This window comes from Haemorhous mexicanus, chromosome 17, assembly GCF_027477595.1.
Source record: "Haemorhous mexicanus isolate bHaeMex1 chromosome 17, bHaeMex1.pri, whole genome shotgun sequence".
Lineage (NCBI taxonomy): Eukaryota > Metazoa > Chordata > Aves > Passeriformes > Fringillidae > Haemorhous > Haemorhous mexicanus.
This window is the reverse complement of record NC_082357.1, coordinates 10430214-10456875: the sequence shown is the minus strand read 5'-3', so window position 1 is coordinate 10456875 and position 26662 is coordinate 10430214. Positions and strand designations below refer to the sequence as shown.

The window sequence follows — 26662 nt, the reverse complement described above, 5'->3', positions numbered from 1 at the left end:
GCCAGTGAAGTGCTGGCAAAGCAGCTCTGCTGCCTGCACCTGCTGGGGTTTGCTGCCTTGCATCACTCCTGGGGAGCGTGTGCAGGAACAAAAACACCCAAGTACCGGGGAAAATTCTGTCTGCATCATCACAGCTTTTCAGATTTTTGTAATTTCATTTTTATGAGTATGAAAACAGGTTTATAGTATGTTTGCAAATAAGTGTGGGTAATTTTCACATGCTGCCTTTGAAGAGGCATGAAGGAGGTTAACATGGAAGGGCTGAACAACACCTGGTGGTTTCATATGAGATGCTGAAGGTGATGTTTCCTGCATAACAAATCACCTGTAAGAAACTGAATGAGGCCCTGAGATGGTTTTGAGGCTTTAAATGAAACAAGGTTAAAACCATGCAGTATTAGCTTTGTCATGGTAAATGTGCTTTCTATCTCTGCATACACTTATAATTATTTTGATTTTCACAAACAACTTTGAACAGCAGACATGCTTTAGGACTAGAGACAGGATAAATAATATTTTTAAAATTATCTATACAGAAAAAAAGTGTATTTTGTTATTTTTCCTCTGTTAGGGCATTCTCTTTGCTAGGCCAGGCTAGTGGGTGACAGCCTTATTAATTGCTGATTTGGATATTTACAGTCTAGGCACAGATGGTTTTCTCTATATTGTTCATTCCAAATAAAGCAAATTTAAAGGAAGAAGGAAAAGCAGGGATATTCAACTGCAATGGGAAGCAGAGTTTACTGCACTCCTATTGCCCCAGGCATGGCTGGAACAGATTCACTCGTGCCACCCTGAGCCTCTCCTGCACCCCCAGGTCAGCAGCTCTTCATCCTGTTGGACACTACAGCAAATGGGCAGTGATGCACTGCCCCGGGGCTGAGAGGGGCCAGGAGAGGGGTGACACCTGGGCACAACCTTCTGTGTAGTGCCAGGTGTGCCAGGAGAGGGGGTGACACCTGGGCACCATGTTCTGTGTGGTACCAGGTGTGCCAGGAGAGGGAGGGGACACCTGGACACAACCTTCTGTGTGGTGCCAGGTGTGCCAGGAGAGGGGTGACACCTGGGCACAATGTTCTGTGTGGTGCCAGGTGTGCCAGGAGAGGGAGGTGACACCTGGGCACAATGTTCTGTGTGGTGCCAGGAGAGGGAGGTGACACCTGGTCACAACCTTCTGTGTGGTGCCAGGTGTGCCAGGAGAGGGGGTGACACCTGGGCACAATGTTCTGTGTGGTGCCAGGTGTGCCAGGAGAGGAAGGTGACACCTGGGCACAATGTTCTGTGTGGTGCCAGGTGTGCCAGGAGAGGGGGTGACACCTGGGCACAATGTTCTGTGTGGTGCCAGGAGAGGGAGGTGACACCTGGGCACAATGTTCTGTGTGGTGCCAGGTGTGCCAGGAGAGGGGGTGACACCTGGGCACAATGTTCTATGTGGTGCCAGGTGTGCCAGGAGAGGGAGGTGACACCTGGGCACAATGTTCTGTGTGGTGCCAGGTGTGCCAGGAGAGGGGTGACACCTGGGCACAATGTTCTGTGTGGTGCCAGGTGTGCCAGGAGAGGGAGGTGACACCTGGGCACAATGTTCTGTGTGGTGCCAGGTGTGCCAGGAGAGGGAGGGGACACCTGGGCACAATGTTCTGTGTGGTGCCAGGTGTGCCAGGAGAGGGAGGGGACACCTGGGCACCATGTTCTGTGTGGTGCCAGGTGTGCCAGGAGAGGGGGTGACACCTGGGCACAATGTTCTGTGTGGTGCCAGGTGTGCCAGGAGAGGGAGGTGACACCTGGGCACCATGTTCTGTGTGGTGCCAGGTGTGCTAGGAGAGGGGGTGACACCTGGGCACCATGTTCTGTGTGGTGCCAGGTGTGCCAGGAGAGGGGTGACACCTGGGCACAATGTTCTGTGTGGTGCCAGGTGTGCCAGGAGAGGGGGTGACACCTGGGCACCATGTTCTGTGTGGTGCCAGGTGTGCCAGGAGAGGGGGTGACACCTGGGCACAATGTTCTGTGTGGTGCCAGGTGTGCCAGGAGAGGCTGGTGACACCTGGGCACAATGTTCTGTGTGGTGCCAGGTGTGCCAGGAGAGGCTGATGACACCTGGGCACAATGTTCTGTGTGGTGCCAGGTGTGCCAGGAGAGGCTGGTGACACCTGGGCACAATGTTCTGTGTGGTGCCAGGTGTGCCAGGAGCCAGAGCTGCCCCCAGTCCTTGGCTGAGCTCACAGCTCAGCAGGGAGTGGTGGCTCCATCCAGCTTCTGCCACCCACAGCACTCCAAGTGCCACAGCCCAGCACTGCTGGCAGCTGCCAGGCACAATTCAATCTCTTCTGCAGAAGCTAATCTCTTTATAGCAGCATTTGTACATAAATTAATGAAAGATCAGAATATAAAGATGTTCATTTTTGATTAGTTGCCCATTTACAGGAAATTCAGTTAAAACTGTTTAGTTTTATCATCACTAGACAAAATAAGCATGACAGGATATTTTAGCCTCTGGATTATGTAGATAACACACAGAAATGTCATTTACATTTTCATTCTTTTCACAGAGCAGCAAACCCATGCTTGCAAGCAAATTAAAATTCAGAACTTAATTGGATTTTTATATTCTCTTTAAACAGGTAATATTGTTTTTCTTCCTTTTATTATTGTATCTGAACACTGGATTTCATTTTGAGTGTGCCACTGAAGGTGAGAGGCCCTCTGTGCTAAATGGTTCATTTAACACCATTAAAATCCACGTTTCTCCAACACATTTGAAGATTTAGATTGTTGAATTCTAGCATTTTAGTATTGTTAAACAACAGAAAGGCTATGGAAAATTACTTTCTTGGGTGTATTCATGTATATACTTATGTGTGTATGTACAGCCACAGAAACACATGTACATGCAGTATTGATCTTCTTGCATGTGCACAAATACATTTATACACATGTTTATATATATAAGTATATATATCTATGCATACAATGCAGACAAAATGTTCCAGTAATTTATCTCTGCACTCTCACAATTTGCCATAACTTGACAAGAGATTTGAGAAAAAAAAACCAAAACATATTTTTGAGTATTTCTCAAAACTTACTATGATATGAAAACAATGGAAATAATTCACTATTTCCCTTTTTCCCCTTCTTTCTGCTTATCACAAGCTTTACCAAGGTGGCACTTTCTATCATGTACATAAGACCTGATATCTGATGGTCACAGTGAAGTCCAGTCTCTACAAATGCAGATTGCAAAACCCAGGTCTCACACATCCCACTGAGGGGAAAGTCATATTGAAGAGTAAGAAATATCTGTGAGAAAACTTCACATTTTCATGGAAGAAGATACTGAGAAAGGGACTCTGGCAGGAAACAGCATTTTTAGTGGTGAAAAGAGGGAAAAGTCACCTCAATGAGGTCACCTCCAGGTTATGTGGCCACTACTTACCCTCAGTGTTGGAGAGGAGCAACAGCAAATCTGCACTTTGGATCTCACAACTCACTTCTCTGGCACTGGAATGGAAGGCTTCACTCCTCACTTCAGGGAAATATCTGAAACAATGAAAATGTTAGAAAAAGAGAACATTTCTTGGCCAGCAGTTCTGGCTGCTCCCCCGAGCGCTCTTGGCACAGTGGCAATCAGGGAGGCCACTCCTGTTGTGTCCCCAGGCAACGTGGTCCTGCTTTATCCCAGGGTGACAAAAGACTTCTTGTAACCATACATCTTCCCACTCATGCAATGAACACTGCATGACCCTGAAGAGCCTGCTGAAGTGGAAACAGGATTCAAAACTCCTCAGTGCTAAACAAACAGGCTCACACTAATCCCAGCCCTTCCTTTGCTCCAGTTACTTCTGGTCAGCATGAGTCAAACATCACAGCCACACCAGAAACCCTCAGCTCTGCAGAGCTGTGTGGGGTGAGGCAGGAGCAGAAAGGCATTGCTAACTGAGGGCCTAATTATAAAACTGCCAGTACCTTTGGGAAATAACTGACCACAAATGTCAGCTCAGCAGCAGGCCCGGAGCATTCCTGCTGAAGTATAAAATCCTCGCCATTAAAAACCCTCACTTCACATTGCATCCTTCTCAAGTGCATGACTTAAAACTGATCATGCCAGACATCTTCCCATAGCCTTTGTGTCTTCCCTCCTGAAACCACTGATGCCAGTTTTAACACCTGCCACGAGCACACAGGTGTGTAAATTAAAAATGTGCCTTGCCTCCTCTGCAGTGACCTTCCTCACAGATTATTATTGCACTTCCATCTACCTGAGGCAGAACCTCCACACACTCAATACAACAAATGTATGCATAAATATGCAACAAATCCCTGGCATCATTTGAAGATTTGCCCCTCATTTATATATATTTTATATATATATATATATATATATATATATATATATATATGCATAAAATACATATACACATACAGATTATATATACAATCTGTATATATATATATATATATATATATATATATATATGGATTGCAGCATGAGTAAGGACTTGGGATTACTTTTCAAAAGTTAATCTTTTCCACACAAACAGACACCTAAGTAATAAAGAAGTCATCAAGGAATAAAAGTCCCAGTTTGGTGCTACTTCTTTTTCAGGATTTTGCCTTGCTAGTTCTCTGTATTCCTTAGGAGTCCAGAATCAAGCATATGAGTCTGTCAAAAAGCCATTTTTTCCTTATTTCTGCCCAGAGTAAAAAAAATTATTAAATGAGCATATAACAAGAAAATCTGCTCCCACCAGGATATCAAATCCAGCTTTGTAGTCATCAAAGCTTTGTCTAATTCAAATTACTTTGGCATAACTGTCAAAATTTGCTCTTCCCTGCTGATTCATCTCAGATGTGTGGCATTTTTCCCTTTTGATTAGCCAGAGATGGACCTGGCCAGCCTCACTCACATGTGGTTCCAGCACAGCTCTAATAAATAAAGGTAATTTATTTATTGTGCAAGGTGAGGCACAACCATGAACTGCTCTCCCCTCCTCCTTGCCAGCCTCACACTCTGCTGAAACACCCAGAGAACATGGACATGAAAGAGACCCACAGAAACAGTCACAGAAAAAGTAATTTTTCATTTTAAAAGTGTTTTCTAAGCATTTTCCCCCTCTCCTTTTTTTTTTTTTTGTTTTTGCTTTTAATTAAAAATTTTTCTGATATAGTAATAAGTCAAAGCTCTCTTTAAAGCACGACCTCCTATGAAGTTAAAAAGTAAAACACTCTTGGCAAGAGAATTTTTCATTTGTATCTCCAGTGTGCCAGTTGGAAATCCCCAGTGACAAAGCTAATCCATGTCATGATCAAAAATCCCAAAACCAGTGATGGGTTTTGGGATTCAAAAGTCTGTTGAAATTAAATAGAAACTACAGATGCACTTCTCTTGCATTTGGAGTTTTCCTCTTGCCATTTAAAAAAAAAAATAAAGATCTTCTGAGTATACCCAGTGTCTGTTTCTGTGGCTGTGCTGGAAGCAGGTGAAACCAGCTCTTTTTGTTCTGTGCAAGTGCCTGGAGTGACCTGCAGAGTGCTCAGCACCACGGAGCCACAGAATGCCATTAGAGAAAGGGACACCCATCAGCTCTTGACCAGGCACTTGAGCTAATTGTATTAATAAAACTAAGTGAAATTCAAGTGCTCTCCAAAAGGACATTTATCAGTAACACTGCAGGGCTGGAAGATGAAATTATTTCTGTTTTCCAGGTGACAGGGAGGGCTGCTCAGGGATTTACCCAGTGTCACACCAGTCTGTGACCTGCCTCTCCTTGCCTTGCAGGGTTGGGGCAGCTCGAGCCCCAGTGCACAGCTAAGTGTGGGCTCTGTAAAGAGCCAGTGGCTGTCAGTCCTGCAGGGAGCTGGTCACTAAAATCCCACTCCCAAAACGATTCATGGAGCTGCAGAGCTGTGCAGAGAGCAGCTCATTGGCAGCACCAGCAGAGAGGAGAATTCACTGTGAGGCTGCAGAGCTGAAACACTTTGAAATGTCACAGCAGGATGACAACCCACAGGCAGAGATGTCTCTGCAGAGTGAGGACATGTCATGGAGAGCACATCCCACGCAGATATCCTGGTGCTGTGACTGCAGCCACGCTCCTCACTGGCACAGCCAAGGCAGGACCTGCTCTCACCCCTGATTCTACACCCCAGCACCTGGGGCCATCCCTCTGGGCATGCAGCTGTGGTGGGTGAGCACCCAGTGTTGCCCAGAAATGATGTGTGCTGTAATTCTGGACTCTCTAGCTCTCACACAGCATCTTTTAACCCATGGGTGCACCTGCTCTGGAATAGACTTCTGCAAAGCTCAGATACATGCATTTAAAAAAAACATGTTTCTGAAGAGTCATCAACAATACTTGGGAGAAAAAAAAACTACTCAACTTTTCCTCATTTTGGAAAACTTTGTGTTGTTGAAATGGTTTTCTTCTTGAACATCTAATATTGACATGAAGGGGAAAAGCAGCAGCAGGAAAAGGGTGTCAAGCAACACCATTTTAAGTCTTGGGTCATAATCACTGGGAAACAGGAAGCTGGTGCTCTCTTCTTCACTAAAAGGAAAACAGAAGGAAAAAGTTCCTTGCTTCCTTTCACTAGCTACAAACTAATCTTATTTCATTAAATTCTACTTTAAAACAGACATCAATGGTGTGATCATAAATCTAACCCCTTGAAGACAGACAGCTGAGTAAGGCTGGTTTAAAGTCACAGAGGTTTTTGTGTGCCAATGTCCTAAAGGACTTCATTCAGCTGTGTAATTTTATACTTCTAAAGTTAGTGTAGCAAGGAGTTTATGGCCTTCATATTGCCCCTAGACAAGCCCAGGAGAGCTCAACACAGCTCTATATCCTGAAGTTCCCCAAGATTATGTATTTTGCATACTTCTGCTCCCCTCCCCACCCACATCCCCCAAACCAGAAAATTCTACACAACACTTGCAACAATCTCAACACCTCTGGCTCTAAACCCTCAGAAGCAGGCTGCAGGAGACCCCAGTGTTCCTTGCACTCACAGAAGTGTGGCCAGGCCCTTTGATGAGCCATTGAACTGTGCCACCTGCCTGCTGCTGCAGCAGGGAGCTGTCAGGGGCAGGGCGTGCAGAGATCCGTGTGACACCTCCCCACTGAACCCACTTTAGAGCTCCCTGCCTGGTGAGTGGATTCATTTGGAGCAGATCTGAAAGCCATGCATTTCCCACACCCTATCTCCAGTCTGAAGTACAAGCTCCATATCTCTCCTCTTTCAGGGACTGGGATGAAGGTGGGATGTGCCCTGTGCAGGTTTGTGTGTGCTCCTCCTGCTGATCCCCTTTGTGTTTCCCCACCTCAGCACCCCAGGCAGCATCTCAGCTCCAGGGACATCAGCTCACTGCAGGGACATCATCCCAGTCACAGCTGCCAAGCCCACCCTGATTTGGGCCATACATTGTCCCCCCTGCACCCCCCAGACGTAGCTCAGCTACCACTGCTCAGGTCAGATGGAGTTTTGAAGGGACACAGGAGCTTCCAGCAAATCTCCTGCTGATTCTGTGCCAAAAAACTTCTGCTTCTCCCCAGAAGAAGTCCAGCTCTCAGGTAGGTTTGGCAGCTTCCACCTCTTTTCCTAAACTGGGTCTCAATAAAGTAGTCACATATCCACACTGTTGAGTAACTGAGTGCATTTTCTGTCAGACCAACTCTAAAAGCTTTGTCAGGAAGCAGTAAATGAGCCCAAAATTAAGCTGTGAAATACACTGTATCCACATATTACAATCCAGGAATTGACAGGTAACGATAAATACACTCACAAGTGTTATAACAATAAATATAGCCTAAAGGGGAAGAAAGACTTTTTTCTTTTTCTTTTATTTTCAGTCTCTGGACTTCTGAGACATAGCCCTGCTTTGAAAATGTTGGCTTACAATTCATTAAGAAACAAGAGTCAACAATATCAAAATTTCTCCTCTTTCTTCTTGAAAACCCAATCACAAGTACTGCCTGATTTTAAGGCACGAGAGATTTTTTTTCCCAGTAATTCTGCTATCTAGTTGTGCTGCTTTAATTAGCTATCAGCAGTACTTAATTTATTTCTAGGGTATTGTTGCCAGCTTTTTACATATCTCTCCCAACCTGTGAAAAAAATCTCAAAAATAGACCTACAAAAATTAATCTTCCTGTTCCCTGTGCAGAGATATTAAAATGGTAATTGCATTCTTTATACCTCTAAAACCTGGTTCTACTTCTAGATACTTATCTGAAAGCCCAATGAAATTGTGTGATAGCAATTGTTGATGCTACTTACACATTACTGGAAGGTATTGAGATCTGATAGTAATCATGATATTGTAAATCTTCACACAGTGAGGCCACAGTTCATCAGTGCCTTTGATTTTTATACTGAAGGGTGATTGCCTGGACAAATAAACTCCACTTATTAATTCTTAACATCATATTACCTTTATTTATTAGAGCCCAAGGAAAAAATCTTGTCATTTCAAGGGTGCTGTACTCAGCTGGCAACACAGCAATTCCTTAAACACAGACTGCTTCCCCACAGGCACCTGGTCGTGTGGCCAGGAGCCACTTTTGTCCTGACTGGAATTCACTTCCCACAGAAATCCCCTCTGCTCCAAAGCCCCCAGACTGTCAGGACCTGGCTGCAGTTGTTTGCTCACCCCTTGGAAAGGCCAGACCCACTTTGGGACTCTGATTTCAGCCTCATGGGGCTCCTCAGAGGAACTCTGTGATGTGGGCTCTGGCAAAGCCAGCCTCCCTCATCCCCTTGGATGTGTCACCTTCACCCACCAAACCCTCTTCCAACAGGAAGGGTGGGGGCTTTTGCCCTTTGATATCAAATTGTCTGAAGATTTTTCCTCAGATCCATGCCAAGAAAAGCTCAGCAAGAATTACCAGCAGTTTGGCTGGAGGCACCTTCCTTCCTTGTGACCCAGACAGGCTCTCCAGCAAATGGAGATTTTTGGAAATTCAGCATTTTTATTCCAGAGAGAGGGGTATCAAAAAAAGAAAAAAGTGAACAGATTATGCTCTTAGAAACTCCTCTAATATTTCAATTTATTTCAGTATTGTTTGGCAACTTCTCACAATAAGCAGTTCAAATGGCCTAAAGTAATTGCAAAAGAAACCCTATTAAGAGATCCTGATGAAGGAAACTATAAAAATTGTCTGTACAGTTTGCTCTGATGAATCTCCCTACTTCACTTTTGCAGCAAATAATATAGCTCCACGTTGTTTTTTCCTTTCACCAGAAGTGTGAATTATAGTCCTATAAATTCACCCTAACTGTCAATTAAATTGAATAAACATTGTGTGAGTGAATTAGGAAGAGATACAAAGCAATTCAATACCAGGAGAAGACTTTTTAATGAACATAAATTGATATAATTAAAATAAATTTGCTTTTATGTTCCTGAAGTATATGCCCTGCAAAACATACAGTGGGCCAAAGCTACCATTTTCCCTGAGATGAAATGGGAGCTTCCTGCTCTCTGGGATCTCTGACATTTCCAAGGCTGGAAGATGCAACCTGCTATGTTAAAGGAATGCAACAGAGGAGATAAAACTTCAGCTTTCTGTTAAATTTAGTTTTTCTCCCTAGCATCACCTTCTTTTTCCAGAAGGAAAGGAGTAAATAAAAAAGCCTTTCAGTGTTATTCTTTCTAGGCTGGCAGTAACCAGTCGCTCGTTTCTCTGAATTCTCATTTTTGCAAGCTGTGATGCAGTCATATGTCAAGACCACATTTAAAATCAACGTGCAAGGTGAGAAAAGCATTTTTACTGCTACAAAATCTCCCTCTCCCTCTTTCTTTGTGTCCCTGGAATAATAGCAATAGGCTCATCATCATTTTTGACTGTGTAAGGATAGGAGAGGTGAATCATGTGGACCAATCTCCTAGCTGACAGCACAGCATGCTTTTCCTCACCTTCTCCTGGGCTTGCCTGCATTCCCAAGCTGCAGCCCCATTGTTTTTGTCAGACATATTCTCCAAATCAGCTTCCACTTCAGGAGTTCTCCCTCACATGGCAAAATTATTCTGGCTGGAAACTGGGGAGAGGATTTTTTTGTGGGCACAACAGCATCATTGACAATTAGTGCCTTTGGCATCCCCTCTACAGAGAGAGGAATTTCACTCTGTAGATAAATAGAGAGCTTAGGTTTCCAGGGCTGTCAGCCCTTAACAAACAATAAATGCATGCACCAGTGTAGAAGGGAATATAAATCAGAACAGCAACTTGAAGGCTCTTTCTTAATAACACAATGCATGTTTATCTCTGAGAAAAGAAGGCCCAGCAGCTAGCAAACACCACTAAATTCCCACACAACATGGCATTGTTTATGGCTGTTAGAAAGGTAAAACATGCTTGAATAGATGTTAGTGTTCTTAACACCAGAGGCCTGCATGCTTAGAGAAAGGCAATCACAGCACACCATTTCTCCCGAGGCACTACAAACTATTGTTCCTCATAATTGCAAGCATAAGATTTAAAAACCTTTTCATTGCCTTGATGAGTTGGTTTGCAAACTGGCAGCATACCAACCACTGGCTTAGGCTGTGTGACACCATATGGACAGTCCTTAAATCCCAAAATCCCAAAGCACACGCCTCTCCACCCTCAGAGGATGATGCCTTTGATAAAGGCAGATCACTGCAAAGCCTGATTCCATGATTTACAAATGCTTTTAGGGTGAGCAGTTCTGAATTTCCAGGGAATAAATTTTTCCCTCCCTCCCCCCCTTCCTTCTCTCCCCTGAATTTTCAAGGTTATTATCTCAATGCTTTTTCCTTGGTACCAATTCCTCTGAACTTGAGTTCACAATGACTCACAGCAGGGAGGCACAGAGAGAGCTTCCACCAGAAGCTCTCTCCCTGGAGGAGCTTCACAATGCTGCTGCCTATTATGTGGCAACTTGAAATGCTAGCTAAATGGCACACATCTCTTAAACATCCCTTTCTCTCATTTGTTCACCCCAGGGACCCCAGGCATGGGGATGGATCTCTGCTCTCCCCATCCCACCCTGCCCACTGGAGAGATGAGTGAAAGTGTGGAGGGATTCCAGTCTCTGGACTGCAGCCATGACTCCCAGCACTGCTCTTTGGAGAGCTGAACTGGTGGGCTCCAAGCCTCAGGTCAGCCCAGTGTTCACCCATCAGAGAAAGACCTTAGAGAAAACAGCCCATCTTGGTGAGGGGTTAAATTTGGGGATGTTTTCCTCAGTCCTGCTCATGCCACAGCCCCCACATTCAGAGGTGCAATGCAGAGGCTTTGGCTGTGCTGCAGTGTGGATTTAGAGATTCTCTTCTGAAGCTTGGTAGAAGGACCTCCTTGTAGAAACAAACCCTCCTCAGCAGAAGATCCCTTCTATTGCAGTTTCAGGTTGGCCATCCCTCCTTGCACTCCCACACAGGAGAGCCCAGATACTAAGGACAGACAGCCATAAATACTGGGAGGAAATCCACTCCCCCAGTCTCATTAGTGGAGACAGGAGTACAGACCACCCTGCCTCCAAGCAGGCTGTAGCCCTGCAAGCTGGAGCACAGAGCAGGCTGGCAGCAAGGCTCAGGGCCATTACATGGGACTGGCAAGTCCTCAAACTAACCCACCAGTCGTTTAAATCTATCTATTGTTCCTCCTAAATGTCTCTCTTCCCAAACCCACTGGCAGGTGAAATCCAATACCATGCACTGACTCACAAATAGCTATTCATTTCAAGAAATCCTTCACCTGAATTGTTTGTTAGAAGCTTCTAAGGAAAACACTGGGTAATAGAAAGTGTAGGTGAAATGACAAGTTGAACTGATTGCACACAATAAACAAAGCACCTGGGGCTTCAGCGTGCCACAGTTTTGTTTGGAGGAGCAGGATAATGCTGTAAACCTAGCAGTGGTCTGAGATTACAGGCTACCACTCCGTTCTTCTATTAAATTCAGCACGTGATGCTGAGCCCTGACTCTCAGCTCCTTTTCCCCTTGACACACTTGCTTTTGTGCTATTCATTTGCCAGAGAAGGACCCCAGAAGAAGGTCTGTCCTCTCCAAAGATCCTCTGTCCCTGTTCTGGCCCTGGCACCATAATCCCTTGATAACACACCTAGTAATTCTCCTAACACGTGTACAACCATCACTAATAGCAGTTAGAAGAATAGAAATAATTTTGCATTGTACAATCCTGTGGCCCAGACAGCACCCTTTGTTGCAGTTCAGACATTGGTCACATCAAGTCCCAGATCACAATGGTGACATTCCACCCCTGTGATGAGTAGACACGGGGTGCTGGTTGACTGCTTACAGCAAAAATTGTTGTTTACAAGGTACTGTAGAGATGGCAGCCCTGCACTATTAAAAACATATTAAATTAATTGAATTCAAACAAGCAGCCCCAAGAACAGAAAGGAGAACAGTGTGGAGCTGCCTTTACAGAGAGCATTTAAAGCAGCCCCAAGAACAGAAAGGAGAACAGTGTGGAGCTGCCTTTACAGAGAGCATTTAAAGCAGCCCCAAGAACAGAAAGGAGAACAGTGTGGAGCTGCCTTTACAGAGAGCATTTAAAGACAAATCCTGCTCCTGAAGTGCAGCGCACACACACACACACACACACACACACACACACACACACACACACACACACAGATGGGGCAGGTCCCTCTCTGCCTTTCTCTGGAACCTTTATGGGAGGAGACAAGTGGAAGTGCAGAAAATGGGGATCTTTTCTCTTCTACTCTCACCCACTTTAGCAACCTAAGAATAGCACAGATTAGTTTCACCTCTTCCCAGCCTGGATTGCTCCCCTCAGGGATAAATGCCTGCAGAATGTGTCAGCTGGTAAAGCATCTTTCCAGACTGATGGGGAAAGGGAAAGGTGAGCTACTCAGCGAGCACCACCCATCCAGGAGCTCTGAGACACGTCAGGGCTCAGGGCATGTTCATGAAGCCCAGAAAGGGTGCAGCAGTTTGGCAAAACTCTAAGTCAAAACACCATAATATTGAAAAACCTATACCAAAAATAAAAGCCAAAAAAACTCAAACAAAAACCAACCAAACAAACCACAAGCAAACAAGAAAAACTGTCTGGTGGAGGAAGTCAAGGTCTTATTGTGGAACTTTCTACTTCATGCCAGAGATTATTTTTTCCTTCAGTATGATGTGATCACAGGACAGTATGAAGTGAAGCTTTCTGTAAAACAGCAGAAATTTCAAGCCTGGCTGCATGGCAGAGTAGAGGAACACGTGCCCTGGCACAGCACCACCAGCAGTCTATTGGCAACAGGCAGCTGGATTAGGCATAAACCAAATTAACAGAGGGTGGAGAAAGAATATACTGCCTTCCCCCAAGGCACATTTAAAAGGCTTCTGGGCCAAAGGGATGAGCACAGCCACCAGCTGCTGAACTGTGCCCTGTCCTGGGCAGATGCAGGGTATCCCTCAGTCCCAGCCCTCAGATCTCTCAGGCACTGCTCCAGAATCCTGTCCTGGGCAGAAGGAGAAAGGTTCATTAGGAATTTCTGCCTTCCCTCTGTCAGACTCCTCTTGAAACTACTACAGCCCTGAGCTGGCCTGACACTGCTCACGTCTCTTCTGCTCAGCATAATCCCCCAGCTAATGGCTGTATGGGAGAGGCACCTCTTCCCAGGCATGAGGCAGTGCTTGGAACATGAATATTTCATAAATGAATACAGACTTTTCAAAAATTATTATCACATTTCTGCAATCCGTGTTCAAGGATTGCTGTAAAATAAGGCAGAGCTGTGCTTTCAGGGTCTCACTTTCCACTCCCAGACTGATCCTGACAGTATTTAAAACATGCAGCTACAGGCTTATTATGCAGTATTAATACAACAGATCTCAAGGATATTTATCGACTGCTGCTGCTAAGAAGCAGTTTGAAATGCTTCCCTGACTCCCATTAGATCCTCCACTAAGGTAACATTTCCCAGGAGTTTATTTGTATTTCAGAGAAGAACACACTGACCATGTTCACCCTTTCCAATATTTCTTCCAGACACAAGGGATTATTTACCCATGCTTGCATGCAAATATCTCATCTAATTCGTTTTGTTCTTTTAAAATGCTGGTTAAATAAAGCTTTTCAGGGAAACAGAGTCTGTTTCAATTTATCTTAGTTGAAACTGGGACTATAAATCTCTTCAGTTTCCTTTATTGATCTTAGACAAAATTACAAATATAAATTACAGCTGCTGCAAATTAAATGTTCTAATGACTGTGTTTGAAAGCAAATGCAATGGCATCAATAGCACATTAGATAAGACACTGTGAGAATAGCAGAGAACTACCATTCCCTGCTGAAAGCAAAGGGATTTCTGTGGAAACTCACAGCCAGGGGCTCCCTTCTCCCATAGCCATGTTCTCCTATCTCTCATTAATTTGTAAAATTAGCTGCACCAGATCTACAGCACTTGCAGAGGGTTTGATGCAGCCATGGAGAAAACTCATCCACTGATTTGATAGACACCATCATTTCAGGGCCAACAGCCCAGAGAGGGCTGCTCCTGAAAGTCTTTCTTAGAGAAAAATGCCAGGCTTTGGCTGAAATTGTATTGAACCCCACAAAGTTTGTACACTGGACCAAGACAAGAATCCAATTCTGGCATGTGGTGCTGAATCACTGCATCCAGAGAGGCAGCACATATTCTGTACAGGCCATGCTGCAGGAGATAAACATATCTCCAGCTCAGCTGTCCCACCAGCTCCCTTCCCTCTTTATCTCACTGAAAGCCCTGGTCACAAGGTCATGCTTTACAAGGGCAAATATCAAGTGATGCTGCTTCAGGTGTGATATATTCCTCATGAAGAAGCTCCTATTTCACAAAGCAGCATAATCATCAGTTTTCTACACCACTGGCATTTAGACCCTTAAGCACAAAGGTATCTGTTTACCAGGTCATGAAATTGCAAGTATAATATCAGTGGCTGTGCTGTGCTTGACAAAACCATAAAACATTTCATTTTGCTGCCTAGTGAGCTTTCAAAAGCCCCGACACTGGAGAGGAGACAACATTCGTGTTACCATCAAAGTATTTCAAAACACCTACTTTTCTGTCTGTGATCTCTGGACATGCATTTTTCTTTCACTCCAGTTCTTCCACTTCTCTCTGATACAGCCAGCACTGCAAATATCCAAGAAAACTGATTCCTTTTATGCTTTCTTAAGTTTTATGTGATCACAAAGCCTCTCTGAATAACTGTGTGTAGTCAAGGTATTAACATTCCTACAAATTTTGTGAAATGGGCACCTTGGTAAGCAGATGAATGAGCTCTCCATTTATCCAGAGACAAATGCAGGACAGGGGCTCTGGAAATCCTGTTGTCTTTGCAGCTCACAGAACTAATTGCTTCTGAGCAATTCAGCTGCTTTGAGAGACACCATTGATTCAGGGCCTCACAGCCTTTAAATGGATTGCTACTGAAAGTCCTGCTTGTAAGCATCCCAAAAATGACCAAAACTGCACTGTCTGTGAAACCACAAAGATTTTGCACTCTGGACCAAGTAGGAATTTAATTCTGGCATGAACTGCTGGCCAGGAGGGCAGGTCTGACAGACCCTCCCAGCCTGTGAGCTGTTCCACAGATGGAACTTCTCCTCTGTGCTTAAAACAGGCAATAGATCCTGATTTTTGTCTTCCCTCATTGGGTAACATAACCAAAAAAAAACCAAAAAAAAACCAAAAAAAAACCACCAAAACCAGCTGGAGCAGCAATCTTTGTCTCCTGCTTGTTCTCTGGTATCAGCCAAGCTGCTGCTAAAACCTCCACAGATACCTTGTGTCACTGGCATCTCTGTGGTTTTGGGGGAAGACATTGGAATTATTTTTTTCTTTTCTTAAAATAAAAGCATTCAGAAAAGCTTTCCAAACCATTGCAATGATTCAGGTACCACCTTCTGTTTCAATGGTGGAATTAGTGGACATCCCAGTCATGTTCTAAACTTCTTGTCTTGGCTGGCAGACCTGCATGTCCAAGAGGGAAGCACAGGGGCTCCTCTGGAGGGCATGGATGGCCTCTGATCCAGGGAGAGCATTTATGTAATTTAGAATTAGCCTCTGACATCACTCTTTGTTCTTTGCTGAGTATCAGCTTGTGGAAATTCATTCATGATTTACTTTGACCTTTAGCTGCACTTGATATTTTCTTATACCAAAACTTGACACTTGATAAAGAAAAACTGAAGAAAACATCAGCCAGCAAGCCAAACATGCCCAGGAAGGGCAGATCTCAGAGTGAACTGATAAAACCATCCCCTTGCTGACAGTCTGGAAAGATTCAGCCTCCAGCTGCCCAAAGCAGGATCTTCTGCCTTAACACCACTATTTATGCTGATTCTCTCTCAAAATCCTCAGGTCTTTTGGGTAATAGTGCTGTACAAACCTGCCTTTGGGGAGATTTTTCTCCTCTCTTTTAACATGAGTGAGCCCAAGCTACTCTGCATGTATGCAGTCATGCATGTACAAATTTCAGTAAGTAGCTTCCACAGGAACATTCTGCAAAAATCGTTTGTGCTGGATGCAAAAGTTCAGCCAAGGGAATTATCAACATCCAGCAGTAAATGCTGTAATCTCAGTGTTAAATGGCAAGGAGGCAATTACAAAGATCAGGTTAAATACCTTTCACAATCCCTACAAGCCATAAGGCTTGAAATGTTTGCCCTTAGAATTGTAGCACAGGGTCTGGGTAATGGTGAACCAGAGGGGAAAGTACCTGGGATCCCTGGCCCCTCACCTCCTGCTATTTGCAGAAGGTGAAAGCAAACCCTTTTTGCTCAAGAATCTTGTGGAGTTTTGCCCACAAAAGAAACAGGAAAATGTCTTTGATTATATTTAAACATTTCAGAGAGGTGAGCAGACTGTGGAAGTTTAATTACCTTAAGCCATGAGAGGGCAGAGAATTGAGGGCAGTGACAAAGAGAATGAAAAGGAGAAAAATGAACTTTTTTCCAGGACAATGAAATGTTACTATTTATGAACCTGCAAGAGAATTAGAGCTGAAATAATTAGACAGAAAAAGAGATTTTAATTAATGATGGTAATTCTTACGAAAGGAACCAGATTGCCAGCCCTGGAAACTGCCAGTTCACTTTATCCACAATGTCCACACAATCTCAATGAGGCTATTTCAAAGATCCCCAGCACAGGACATTATCCTGAGCAGAGAAGTGCAGTTTCTGATTGCTCATACATCTTGTCTTTTGCTGCAGCTGAACATTGCAACATGGATAGCTGTTCACCAAATCAACCCCACGGTACAAGCAGATCCTTTGACTTGGGCCAATTGATCTCTAGCAGCTTGTCTCAGATCATAGCAGTGTCTGAGAATCACAAAACCTACTGAATTAAAGTAAAGGCACTTTGGTTCAAATGGCTGCTGCATCAGGGTCTCAGACTGAGGAATTCACAGAAAATTGATCACCAGCTTCCTCCAATACCTAAGGAACCCTTAACAAACCCAGACCACAGCAACAAGGACCAAAGGGGGGAAAAAAGGAACCTTTCATTCAGATCATGCAATTTCAGCTGATTTTAATGCTTCTGTTTAGAGACATTAGTCCCTTCATCCCAGTCCTGATGATGTCTGCTGTGAGAGACAGCAGACTGCACATTTTGCAAAGAGCAGCAGCTGCAGAATTTGTTTCCAAACTGGAGGGTGAGGAAGAAACTGGGGTTTTTTAGCAGTTGATCATAAAATCCTGGAGTAATGAATTAGCAGAGGCCTTTCACCATCTACCTTTGCATCCTGCTCTCCGTGCTTTTGCAGCTGGGTGGAGAATTCCACCTCCCAGAAGTGCTGAGCAGACTAACAGAACTGGGGTTCAAGTTCCCTGGTAGAAGGACAACTAGCCTGGCTTGTCCTGAAATTTGATTTCTAGTCCCCACTGGCCTAGCAACACAGCTGCCTTAAGCTAAACACCTTGCTGTGGTTCTCATAACATCCTGTGGCAGGGACAGCAGTGATTTTCACTACTTGAGCCTAATATGAAATGGATTAAGTCACATGTATCAAATTCACTTTAACATGAGTATTTCTATTACCTGGGTCAGAGAGTCTGTGCAGTCACTCTTCAAAACCTGCTGTTATTAATTCAGCAATTACAGCTTTATGGTGGCAGGAAATCCTTGGTGTTTGAGCTGGGGCTGGAAAGCTGTAATTCCGAATGGGACATGACATGAATTACTGGATTGCTGTAATTTTTCAGCTTTTCATGCAATTTCACTGCATATATTAAAAATACAGCAAGTAATTCACTTTTAATTATGCAAATTCAAAGACAGTAAGACAAGAGATGGATGAGTTTTTAAATGCCTGCTCTGCCTGGCCACCTGGGGTTAGCACAGAAAATCCACCAGCTAATCAGGTAACCTGGCCCACCATGCTCCTGCTTGCCTGAGTGTACAAAAAATTACCTCTTTTTAGTATTCTGCACCATCACAAGAGCACAGAAATAAATTGCCACACAGAGGGAAAGCTGGGCAAAGACAAACCCTCTCAACCTGTCATTCCCCTTCTCTTAGGTGTTTAAGGACAGCTGATTCTGACATCCCATAAAACCTCAGAGGCTTTCAGGCTTTCAATTTGCTTTCTAATTTGGCCATTCTCATCCTCAGCCACCATTTCTCAATGAAAGGAAAAATTTGCCCAATACAGATACTAAAAAGAACTTTTAACTAGAATGTTCAAACCAGGGCCAGAGTGTACATCAGCTTCCACATCCTGCAGATCCATCCTTGGCTTCTTTTCTGTTTCTTAGCAAAATCTCTGGCTGCAGCCAGCTTTTGTATGCATGAGTCCATACACAGGTCTGTGAGTCTGGTACACTGGTCTCAAAGTTGCTAAATTGTAAGATAGCAAGTGCAATGATGTCTTGTTAAAAGTCTAGTAGCTGTATCTAATAGCTAAAGTGTTCACTGTGGTAATTACAGAGGCGAGAGGCTGCTGAACATGTGTAAAAAAGGAAATAATTGGAGTAGCAGCAATGCAAAAGCGTCTCCAAGCCTAGAGCAATTGTTATTTTGCCCTCCTACTGATGTGCTACTTATTGAGGATGCAGTGGTTAGAAACCAGCTCTCCTTAATGAATGCTAAGTTCAGGTGGTTTCCATCCAGAAACCCCAAGGCTTCATCTCCAGTACATACAGTTTGGGATGCAGAGGTAAAATTACTCACACACCTTGTGCCTTGCCCTGAAAGATTACTTCTGCCTCTTTTCCCTGGGAGAACTTCCATGCAAGCACATTAGCAATGCAAATCCCAGCAACCTACTGAAAAGAGGGTGCTGAAGAGGGTGCTCACAAGACACTGCTGTGCTGAGTTCTTCACATTAATATTTACAAAGCAGGTGGAAACTTTTCATTTTCTCCAATCTCTCCATCCTGCTTTCCCCACCCAAAGATCTCACTGCTAGTTTCAGTGTTTTTTCTTTAAAGGTGATTTCTTGCAGCTTCTTCTGCAGCTATTCCAAGTGCTGAATTCTTTCAGTGCTTGCCTGGGTGCCTATTACATAGAGTTTCAAAAGCAGAAATCTTCCTGAAGAGGAGTGGGTGGTTCAAGTGGTTTTTTTCTGTCATGTCCTTGACATTGCTATTACAAATCTCACTCAGATATGGTATCTGCCCTGCAGCCCTGGAATCCAGCCTTATTCTCCAGCTTTTTGAAACTCATCTCTCCATTTTGGCATACCTGCTGATCACAGCCTTCATAAATCTAAGCAGAACTGAGCATTACCTTCACCTCACAGCTTCTGCAGAAACCTGAGTCATGCATTAGTCACTTGTGGTCTCAGCCACTGCCACTACTTTCAGAATCGTGTTAAACTCCTGCTCTTCACAGAGTGAAGCCCAGAATTAGCTCACTTACCTGTTTGTCTGCTCCTCTTTGACAAAGATGTTTTGCTGGGCAGGGGAAGGTCACCATTCACTCCACCAACACCCATCCCCAGCCTGTTCCCTGATTGCAGAGCCACGGAGGGACTTCTCCCTCTGCCTCATCATGGAGCATTTCTGCCTAAGGGCACACCACCCCTGAGCACTCTGTGTCTTTATGAACTCACCATCAAAGCACTCTCAGTCCTGGGAGCTGAAGATCTGAAACCCCGCAGTGGGAAAAGCAGTTCTTGCTGGCTGTGAACAGAAGAGTTTGAACTCCCCTGCCTCCCAGTCCTGCTAAAGGGAAACCTGATTCTTATTTATAATCAGGAGGAAATGAAGACCACAAAACGAGACGATGACAGCGTCATGAAGGATTTATTTTAAAGTACAGAACAAAGCAGAAACAATATCTTGCCTTGATGGAGATTAAAGACTTGTGTGGATTCCCCCATGCTTGTCTGATCTCCCCATTATGTAGCAATGGTTCTCATAACTTTTAATTTGAATTCTGCAATGCACATCCTCTGCCAGTTCTACCAACCAGAGTCTGTGCAAAGATCAGCTCGTAATGAGAGCCAGTTTAACCCCCTCAATTTCTTCATGGCAGTGGTATCATGGAGATCACTCACAAACTAGCATGTTAAGAAAAGCAGTTAATTGTGCTGCTGGACCTGGTTGGGACATAAAAGGCAGAATTAATAACAGGTTTAAAGAAAAGGAGTCCTGTATGCAGGGAAAAGGTTAGTGTGAGGTAATGTCAGCTTGTAAATGGAAAACATGGCTAATATTTGGTTAAAAGATAAGATTAGAGTGTTTGCTATTGATTTGAATGACATATCTTTAATAGATAGAAAATAAACATTTTGATGAAAAGAAGTGGCAGAAACACCAAGGCTGAACCTTTGTGTAAAATAAAGTTGTCCTGAGCAAATATGACCATCAGACTGGAAACATCCCTTTCTGTGCTTGTCCCAAAGGAATGCTCATACAGCTCCCAGAGGCCAAAGAGGCACTTCAGGATGCATTTCATCTCTGACAGAGGAGAAGTGCTTGGCTCCAGCGTGGGTACCTACACCCAAACCCTCAGCTGGGGATGTGGGATGGCCCCACAGCCCTGGACATGGAGCCTGGGCTTGACTGAAGCCACAGCATCCAGGTCAGTAGAAGTACTGGAGGAATTTATGGGTACAACAGGGCATCTAACAGTTTTGCAGAGGGCTGGAAGAGTCTCCTGTTCATTTCTGGGGAGGAAACAACAAAACACACCAAAAATCCACCCAAACAAGCAACAAAAACAAAGCAAAAACATTGTGAACCTATTTTCACCTTTAGGTACCTGAATACCTTTTCTCAATACCTGCTTAGAGCAAGAAGGAGTGTGGGTTGGTAGGCCAAGATTAGAGACTTTCAACTCACAATTCATTTCTCAGTAAGTATGCTTTTCCCTTACCCAGGACAGACTGGAAAATTACTGTATTGTCCCTATAAACCAAGGAATCAGAAATCTAAGTTAATGCTTTCTACCTGTCTGTTGGCATCTCATTAAAAACCCTATTGAACAAGAATGAGAGGTATCCATAGGTGCAAAACCAATTTTAAAAAAAAAAATTGTTTGTTTGTTTTAGTTGTAATGGTCCAAGACATTGTTTAAGCAGCAGAGCAATTATAGATTTACTTAGCTGATTTCTTTGTACAGCAGGGCCCTGATCCTTCCTACACTGAACACTGCAGAAATCAGCATTAGACACCAGTTACTGTGAAACCAAAGTGCATTTGTGCAGCAATAAAGAAGAAGGAATTGGGACAATAATGAGCAACCAAATAGTAACACAGTTAAGGGTGCTGCTTTGCAGGAGACAAGTGACTGTTCTGAACTCTGAAGTGCCAATGTAATGAATCACAAGAGCACACTGAAATGAGAGCAAACATATAAATTCTTCTTATTTCAATATGTACAAATAGCAAAGCAATTTGAGGCTGTTAACCTCCACAGCTTGAGGACAATATGTTCATCATTATTGTATAGCACTTCCCTCTTCAGAAATTCTCTGCTGATTGGTTTTGGTGTTCCACTGAAGCATAATGTATACCTGAAAGGATGCTCAATATCAGACAATGCTGAGTAGCTCACAAAAACGTGGACAATTTTAAATTCTAAAAAGGAATAACTAGAAAAGGAAGCAAAGTGTTACAATTCATTATTGCTGACAATGCAGATTATGGAAACACACTAAAAATATTCTGACTTTTGCTTTTGCATGAATTTCATGGCTCCTCCTTTTATAAAGAGCTTAACATCTTTGTGTTTTTCTCCTTCATCTGCACTTCAGTTTCATCTCTACATCCCCTACCTCCCCAGCTCCACCTGAAGTGCACCCTCTTCCAGCTTCTCTGCTCTGCTCTGAGTCATCACCAAGTCTTCTCTCAAAGACACCCAACTGCCAGCAACTAAATTGGACTAGAAACTCACTTGTAGAGCAGGTGCAGGTGGCCAGAGTGGGTTGGGTGATACTGGCTGGGCACACACCACTCCAGGTGACCACAGTGAGCACTGCTCTGTCCTCTCCCCTGGGCAAGCCAAGTCATCTTTACTCAGGGCTGGAAAAACACCTTGGCCAAAGCAAATTTTTCCCAGACAGCCCAGAAGGATGAGAGGCTGCAGCTCATCCCTGTGGGGTGGCTCAGCCATGAAGGGAGGCACAGCAAGGTGCTTCAGTGCCATCCTTGTAGGAGCTGTGCACCACAAATGAGCCATGCATTAGAAAATCCCCTTCTCTCTGCAGCCCTGAGTGCACCTGAGCTGCAGCCACACTTTTTCTCTCAGGGCTGGCATTCTGAGCCCCACTGGTGTCAGCCTGCTCTTCTAAAAGCTCCTAAACCTTCTGGGGTTTACATTTCTGAAATGGAGTTTCTCACACACTTTTCATGTAAATAATGATTGGTTTGTGTTCCTTTCTAGAAGAAGAAAAATTTAATAGACTGTTAATTTAACCAGTGTAACAATTTCATCCTCCAATCCATAGCCACTTTTAAAAGACTATAAACATTCCAATTCAAAAATAAACTACCCTCTTTTACCCTAAACATTCCAGCATGTGTGTGTCATTCATTTCGTGTCCTGCTGTGCCACCCTTGTGCAGAGCTCACCCCTCAGCAGCCCCCACAAGAGGAATGCTGATGTTCCACAGGCCAAGGTAAAAGCTCAGGCCCTGGACAGAGCTGCACAAATGGCAAGGACATTCCTCCTAGAAAGTGCTTTTTGGGTTGGGGAAACAAGCACATTATAATCTGGATATGGAAGTGTAAATAGTAAAAAATACCTTTCACTTCAAACTTTGTTGATAGTCAGTGGAGAGGCAGGAAACACAGAAAATGCCCAGAATTCTTCACCAGGCAACTGGGTCTTTTAGGAGACACCACAACACACAAAAAGCCACTTGTTCATCTAGAGGAGGAGAAAACACCATAAAGCTCAAGAAGCATTCTGCTCAGGAAATCACATCTTTCCCCATTTTCCAGCTGACACGTTGCATTGCAAGTCTGTCACAGCACATTACCTCGGTGATGAGATGCAATGCAACACTGCTGATGCAACCCAATCTGATGTGTCTAATGTGATACATCAGGTGCAATATTTGGGAAGATTCTTCTGAAAACAGCATCCACACAAGAGCATCTTCCCCCATCTTTGCCAATTAAAAGAGCCTTTCCAAGCAGTTGTATCTGTTGCAGATAATTGCTTTTTCACAGGTAATTAGCAAATACAATTAGTTGTGGGAAAGGTTTGCTTTTCAGCAACTCACACACACCAAAAATATGGGAAAACAGATGATCATAGCTGAAATATAACATTCTTCCAGGGGAGCAGGACCTGAGTAGGTGTTATTTACAGGGCTAGATTGTGCCATCATTAGGCTGATATTTTTTCTCCCCCATTGGCAAGTGAGAATTGAGGGTTTGGAGTTCTGTGTTTGCAAATTTTCATTTAAGGCCCCAAACTGGAGTTTTGTTCTGAGGAAAAATAACAGTAAAGTCACCCATTTATCCTTCAGGATAAAAAGTTGGATCCGTATTTAAATTTTCCAAGTTGCTTTGTGAAATGTGAAAATTTATCAAAATAATTTAGAACACAGATTGCCATTTCTGACACCAGTTTCTAGTGAGCTATTGCTTTCTCATGTTGCAATATTTTCTATATTAGGAACTGTAAGTGGAGTAAAAAACCCAATAATTTCTGAGTACTCTAATCCAGAAGTAGGTAAAACATTCCACTTTAGCAATTTCTAGTCAACTATTTTGTGAGAAAACATGCAATCACAATTTCTATTTCCTCCTCTGTTTTACTGCATTGCCATAAGTCCCACAGGTATAGGATTAGCTGAAAAAAAACTCTTTTAATAAATACAAAATAAGTTTTTTACTCTTATGATGTAAAGCTTGAAACTATTATCTCTATATATTCTGAAGTTTCAGAAATGAGATTTGTTATCTATTTTATCATTTGCTGCATTTCATCCTTTCCTTTCTAAAAGATGTTAGGTATTTTTGGAGGCTAGGAATCATTCTGAAGGGCAAAGAGTGATTTATGTGTCACACCTGTGAATTGCTCCATGCACCCAACACGCTGCTATGCATCACCTGTCAGCTCATGCACCAACCATTTTATCAATGCTCCAGGCAGGACTTAAAACAGCTTTTCCCAACCAAAACCTCCCTTTGGATTTTTCAAATTTTCTCTCCTGGCATCTGATATTATCAAGTGTGACAATGTGCTGCTCATGGAAAAAAAAAAAAAAAATCCACCCCACTTTAAAATCTTTCAGCTGTCCCTTATATCAATCATTTTTTGCTTTTGTTAATTCAGGCCACATGTCTGTGTCAGTGAAATCAGGCTCTGCAGGTGAAGAGCACGGGGTGGCTGCATTTATCTCTCTAAAGAGCAAAGTTCACCTGATATTCCACTTTATGTTGGGAGGAACGATGGCATGGCCATCTGCCTTCCAATTAGGAGCATTTCTGAATCTCAGAGACCAGGAAAGCTCATCTGTACCCACTCACTGCCACACCTGGGCTGGGGAAGGGGGAAAGGAAATCTCTTTGCTGCTCAGGGACTTGGTTTAGCAGGAGTTCACTGACACGGGAGGCAGTTATCTGCTTCAATATCAGGTAACAGCACCACCTTCTGCCAACAAGTTACCATCTCTTTAGCAAATTATTAGGGCCATTTTCTCCCTGTGATCTCAGCAGCGTTCTCAAACGTTTCTGATGCAGACAGCAAACTTTAGACCAAAATGCTTAAGGCTATTTTAGAACACATCAAGCTGTCCAGAAGAGACATAAATGAAAATATTGAAATTCACTTACAGAAATACAATAAAACTAGAAGTTCTAAAGCTAAAAAATTGTCTGGTTCAGCAAAACACTTAAATACACACTTAAATAAATAAATCCTCAAACATTTTTTGCTGAAGAAGTGCTTGAAACACCATTGCAAGATTACCAGTCCTGCTCCTGAACACTTCCATGGCATTTCCAACAAGAAATGGGCAGCCAGGCAAGCCCACAGCACCTGGCTTAGTCTGAAAATAACATTTGGTTCCTATTTTAGCTTTCATCCAGTGCCAAAGGGGAAATGGACAGAAGCAACAGGAGAGAAGAGTGGAGCTCCCAATAAAGGAGGCACAAAAGGAGCAGGTCTCTCCTGGCCAGGTGGGAGTGCAGCTTTTCCCCTGGAGCCCTGCAGGGGTAGGGGAGGAGGTCCCAGGCTGAGGGGGACCCTGTGTGCCCAGCCCCTGTTCCCGTGGCCCACCCCAGGGGTGTTTGCCCAAAGAGCTGCTGCCACAGCCCCCAGGTCCACACGCAGCAGAGGCGGTGGTTGGCAAGGGTGTGGGGTGACAGGACAAGAGGGAATGGCTTTGAACTGAAGGAGGGAAGATTCATACCAGGTTTTAGGAGGATATGCCTTCTGGGAGGGTGATGGGGCCCTGGCTGAGGCAAGGAAAGGGTGGATGGGCAGTGGGTAATGCTGGAGAAAGGCTGCAGGTGACTTGTCTCAAACCCAGCAGCTGTTCCCCCAGGCTCTCCTGTCCAGGGAGCAAAATCCAAAGCAATACATCTTCCTGACTCTTGATTTTTCTCTGATTTCCCTTTCCATGACTGGAGTGGCAAACACACCTGACCATGCTGGTGATGGAGAATTCAGCTTTGGGGAACAAATACTGCTGGGAGTCCTTGGACAAACTCTGCTTTCTGACATTGCAGCAGTTCATAAAGCCACAACCACCCAGTGCAAAACATGTCTTCTGAACCACTTCCATTGAAATAACCAACCCTTTCCAGGGCTAGCAGTGGAAACACAGGAAAGAATGAGCAGCAGGCAGACTCCTGCACCTGCCAGGCATGCAGATGAGTGCATGAGAGATGGGAAGCACTGCACTGAGCAAAGGAACATCTGCCATGTGCTGCTCTCATACCCACTCTCTCAAGGGAAAAGTCAGAGTAGAGAGGGTTTGGTTATGGATTTTGATCATCTAGGGCTGTTTATCACATGAGCTGGAAAGGTTTTTTCCATGAATTCTTGCATCCTATTTGTAACTGCTCGCTGCACAGGCAGATGTGGTTTGGAAATGCAAACAGGGCCTGTCAGCAGGGAGGAGGCTGGCTCTGGGAAACACAGCACAGTTCCAGGCAAACTGCTGGAGCTGCTCCTTGAAGCCAGCTCTTGGCTTCCAATAGTGCTGAGGGGACTTTTAATTGGATCCTGGTGTTTTCCCTCACATTCAGCAGCAGCAGTGCCTGCA

General features: G+C 44.0%; 1 long non-coding RNA gene across 4 annotated transcripts in view; it reads right to left on the bottom strand.

Annotated features, from left to right (window-relative positions):
• LOC132335270 (uncharacterized) overlaps positions 1-26662 on the bottom strand; it is a 121715-nt gene that overhangs the window by 7022 nt on the left and 88031 nt on the right. For 2 of the 4 annotated variants that reach the window (XR_009488628.1, XR_009488629.1), the window contains one exon: positions 20219-23307. This is a non-coding gene — a long non-coding RNA (uncharacterized LOC132335270). Of the gene's footprint in view, positions 1-3433; positions 3538-20218; positions 23308-26662 lie in introns of those variants that run through there. The other 2 variants (XR_009488631.1, XR_009488630.1) reach the window with 2 other exon arrangements.